The sequence below is a fragment of the Dunckerocampus dactyliophorus genome, unplaced genomic scaffold, assembly GCF_027744805.1.
Source record: "Dunckerocampus dactyliophorus isolate RoL2022-P2 unplaced genomic scaffold, RoL_Ddac_1.1 HiC_scaffold_70, whole genome shotgun sequence".
In the NCBI taxonomy this organism is placed as follows: Eukaryota; Metazoa; Chordata; class Actinopteri; order Syngnathiformes; family Syngnathidae; genus Dunckerocampus; species Dunckerocampus dactyliophorus.
This window is the reverse complement of record NW_026559906.1, coordinates 45,001-50,000: the sequence shown is the minus strand read 5'-3', so window position 1 is coordinate 50,000 and position 5,000 is coordinate 45,001.

Below are 5,000 nucleotides of genomic sequence, written 5' to 3'. Positions count from 1 at the left end.
GCGGCTGTAAAGTCTGTGGAGAGCCGCTGTGTCCCTGGATGAAATGAGAAAAAGGGTGGAAAAATGGCAAAGTGTCAAGGGAGCTAGGCAGAAACCCATGCCGAGCTGCCTGGAGCCCAGGGGCGGCTGTAAAGTCTGTGGAGTGCCGCTGTGTCCCTGGATGAAATGAGAAAAAGGGTGAAAAAATGGCAAAGTGTCAAGGGAGAAATTCAGAAACCCAGGCCGAGCTGCCTGGAGCCCAGGGGCGGCTGCAAAGTCTGTGGAGAGCCGCTGTGTCCCTGGATGAAATGAGAAAAAAGGTGAAAAAATGGCAAAGTGTCAAGGGAGAAATTCAGAAACCCAGGCCGAGCTGCCTGGAGCCCAGGGGCGGCTGCAAAGTCTGTGGAGAGCCGCTGTGTCCCTGGATGAAATGAGAAAAAAGGTGAAAAAATGGCAAAGTGTCAAGGGAGCTAGGCAGAAACCCATGCCTAGGGTCCTGGAGCCCAGGGGCGGTTCTAAAGTCTGTGAGAGCCGCTGTGTCCCTGGATGAATTGAGAAAAAGGGTGAAAAAATGGCAAAGTGTCAAGGGAGCTAGGCAGAAACCCATGCCTAGGGTCCTGGAGCCCAGGGGCCGCGGGAAAGTCTGTGGAGTGCCGCTGTGTCCCTGGATGAAATGAGAAAAAAGGTGAAAAAATGGCAAAGTGTCAAGGGAGAAATTCAGAAACTCAGGCCGAGCTGCCTGGAGCCCAGGGGCGGCTGTAAAGTCTGTGGAGTGCCGCTGTGTCCCTGGATGAAATGAGAAAAAAGGTGAAAAAATGGCAAAGTGTCAAGGGAGAAATTCAGAAACTCAGGCCGAGCTGCCTGGAGCCCAGGGGCGGCTGTAAAGTCTGTGGAGTGCCGCTGTGTCCCTGGATGAAATGAGAAAAAAGGTGAAAAAATGGCAAAGTGTCAAGGGAGAAATTCAGAAACTCAGGCCGAGCTGCCTGGAGCCCAGGGGCCGCGGGAAAGTCTGTGGAGAGCCGCTGTGTCCCTGGATGAAATGAGAAAAAAGGTGAAAAAATGGCAAAGTGTCAAGGGAGCTAGGCAGAAACCCATGCCTAGGGTCCTGGAGCCCAGGGGCGGTTCTAAAGTCTGTGAGAGCCGCTGTGTCCCTGGATGAATTGAGAAAAAGGGTGAAAAAATGGCAAAGTGTCAAGGGAGCTAGGCAGAAACCCATGCCTAGGGTCCTGGAGCCCAGGGGCCGCGGGAAAGTCTGTGGAGTGCCGCTGTGTCCCTGGATGAAATGAGAAAAAAGGTGAAAAAATGGCAAAGTGTCAAGGGAGAAATTCAGAAACTCAGGCCGAGCTGCCTGGAGCCCAGGGGCGGCTGTAAAGTCTGTGGAGTGCCGCTGTGTCCCTGGATGAAATGAGAAAAAAGGTGGAAAAATGGCAAAGTGTCAAGGGAGAAATTCAGAAACTCAGGCCGAGCTGCCTGGAGCCCAGGGGCGGCTGCAAAGTCTGTGGAGTGCCGCTGTGTCCCTGGATGAAATGAGAAAAAGGGTGGAAAAATGGCAAAGTGTCAAGGGAGAAATTCAGAAACTCAGGCCGAGCTGCCTGGAGCCCAGGGGCGGCTGCAAAGTCTGTGGAGTGCCGCTGTGTCCCTGGATGAAATGAGAAAAAAGGTGAAAAAATGGCAAAGTGTCAAGGGAGAAATTCAGAAACCCATGCCTAGGGTCCTGGAGCCCAGGGGCGGCTGTAAAGTCTGTGGAGAGCCGCTGTGTCCCTGGATGAAATGAGAAAAAGGGTGGAAAAATGGCAAAGTGTCAAGGGAGAAATTCAGAAACTCAGGCCGAGCTGCCTGGAGCCCAGGGGCCGCGGGAAAGTCTGTGGAGAGCCGCTGTGTCCCTGGATGAAATGAGAAAAAAGGTGAAAAAATGGCAAAGTGTCAAGGGAGAAATTCAGAAACTCAGGCCGAGCTGCCTGGAGCCCAGGGGCGGATGCAAAGTCTGTGGAGAGCCGCTGTGTCCCTGGATGAAATGAGAAAAAGGGTGAAAAAGTAACAAAGTGTCAAGGGAGCTAGGCAGAAACCCATGCCTAGGGTCCTGGAGCCCAGGGGCCGCGGGAAAGTCTGTGGAGAGCCGCTGTGTCCCTGGATGAAATGAGAAAAAAGGTGAAAAAATGGCAAAGTGTCAAGGGAGCTAGGCAGAAACCCATGCCTAGGGTCCTGGAGCCCAGGGGCGGTTCTAAAGTCTGTGAGAGCCGCTGTTGCCCTGGATGAAATGAGAAAAAAGGTGAAAAAATGGCAAAGTGTCAAGGGAGCTAGGCAGAAACCCATGCCGAGCTGCCTGGAGCCCAGGGGCGGCTGTAAAGTCTGTGGAGTGCCGCTGTGTCCCTGGATGAAATGAGAAAAAAGGTGAAAAAATGGCAAAGTGTCAAGGGAGAAATTCAGAAACTCAGGCCGAGCTGCCTGGAGCCCAGGGGCCGCGGGAAAGTCTGTGGAGAGCCGCTGTGTCCCTGGATGAAATGAAGAAAAAGGTGAAAAAATGGCAAAGTGTCAAGGGAGAAATTCAGAAACCCATGCCTAGGGTCCTGGAGCCCAGGGGCCGCGGGAAAGTCTGTGGAGAGCCGCTGTGTCCCTGGATGAAATGAGAAAAAAGGTGAAAAAGTAACAAAGTGTCAAGGGAGAAATTCAGAAACCCAGGCCGAGCTGCCTGGAGCCTCAAAGCGGATAGAAATAGCGTGGAGAGCCGCTGTTAAGCCAGACGCCCTCTGGCGGACACAGGCAGGAGTTGCAGTAAATGCATTGAAGTCAATGGGCGAGAGTACCCAATGCGCCAAAAAAGTGCTGAAAATATGACAAAGTGTCAAATGAATGGGAGGCAATGGGCGAGAGTACCCAATGCGCCAAAAAAGTGCTGAAAATATGACAAAGTGTCAAATGAATGGGAGTCAATGGGCGAGAGTACCCAATGCACAAAAAAAGTGCTGAAAAAGTCCACACGAGCCTAGTCAGAAATGCAGGCCGAGGCGGCTGGAGCCCCAAAGCGGCTATAAAAAGCGTGGAGAGCCGCTGTCGCCCCGGAGGAACGGAGAAAAAGTGCTGAAAAAAGGCCCACGTCCTAACGGACCGAGGCGGAAGTGCAGGCGAGGCGGCAGGAGTCTGAAAACCGCTATAAAAAGCGTGGAGAGCCGCTGTCGCCCCGGAGAAACGGAGAAAAAGTGCTGAAAAAAGGCCTAAATCCTAACGGACCTAGGCGGAAGTGCAGGCGAGGCGGCAGGAGTCTGAAAACGGCTATAAAATGCGTGGAGAGCCGCTGTCGCCCCGGAGAAACGGAGAAAAAGTGCTGAAAAAAGGCCTAAATCCTAACGGACCGAGGCGGAAGTGCAGGCGAGGCGGCAGGAGTCTGAAAACGGCTATAAAATGCGTGGAGAGCCGCTGTCGCCCCGGAGGAACGGAGAAAAAGTGCTGAAAAAAGGCCTAAATCCTAACGGACCGAGGCGGAAGTGCAGGCGAGGCGGCAGGAGTCTGAAAACGGCTATAAAATGCGTGGAGAGCCGCTGTCGCCCCGGAGGAACGGAGAAAAAGTGCTGAAAAAAGGCCTAAATCCTAACGGACCGAGGCGGAAGTGCAGGCGAGGCGGCAGGAGTCTGAAAACGGCTATAAAATGCGTGGAGAGCCGCTGTCGCCCCGGAGGAACGGAGAAAAAGTGCTGAAAAAAGGCCTAAATCCTAACGGACCGAGGCGGAAGTGCAGGCGAGGCGGCAGGAGTCTGAAAGCGGCTATAAAACGCGTGGAGAGCCGCTCGGATGATTTTTCAAAGTGTCAAATGAATGGGAGTGAATGGGGCAGAGTACCCAATGTGTAAAAAAAGTGCTGAAAAAACGACAAAGTCCACACGAGCCTAGTCAGAAATGCAGTCCGAGGCGGCTGGAGCCCCAAAGCGGCTATAAAACGCGTGGAGAGCCGCTCGGATGATTTTTCAAAGTGTCAAATGAATGGGAGTGAATGGGGCAGAGTACCCAATGTGTAAAAAAAGTGCTGAAAAAACGACAAAGTCCACACGAGCCTAGTCAGAAATGCAGTCCGAGGCGGCTGGAGCCCCAAAGCGGCTATAAAATGCGTGGAGAGCCGCTCGGATGATTTTTCAAAGTGTCAAATGAATGGGAGTGAATGGGGCGGAGTACCCAATGCGCGAAAAAAGTGCTGAAAAAACGACAAAGTCCACACGAGCCTAGTCAGAAATGAAGGCCGAGGCGGCTGGAGCCCCAAAGCGGCTATAAAATGCGTGGAGAGCCGCTCGGATGATTTTTCAAAGTGTGAAATGAATGGGAGTGAATGGGGCGGAGTACCCAATGCGCGAAAAAAGTGCTGAAAAAACGACAAAGTCCACACGAGCCTAGTCAGAAATGAAGGCCGAGGCGGCTGGAGCCCCAAAGCGGCTATAAAATGCGTGGAGAGCCGCTCGGATGATTTTTCTAAGTGTGAAATGAATGGGAGTGAATGGGGCGGAGTACCCAATGCGCGAAAAAAGTGCTGAAAAAACGACAAAGTGTCAAATGAATGGGAGTGAATGGGCGGAGTACCCAATGCGTGAAAAAAGGTCTGGAAAAACGACAAAGTGTCAAATGAATGGGAGTGAATGGGCGGAGTACCCAATGCGCGAAAAAAGTGCTGAAAAAATGACAAAGTGTCAAATGAATGGGAGTCAATGAGTGTTTTGGTCGACCAGGAAAAAACGCGTTTACGGGAGAGGGTAAATCAGCCGAGAGGGGGGGGGGGGGTATACTTTACCCTCTCCCGTAAATGCCATTTTTCCTGGTTGACCAAAACACCTCCAGCACGATTTCGGAAACCCAGTTTTTAGAAACACTGACCTCCAGGGGAAGTACCGAGAAAAGCACACTTTTGAATCCGCTTTTGACGCACTGAAACACGGACGTGAGCTGGGGCTGTGCCGCTCTTGGAAAACCCCTGGAGGTTATTTTCTAAAACGGGTTTCCGCGTCCCCCTGGGCGCCCGTGTTGGGCCGCGCAAGGCGGTCC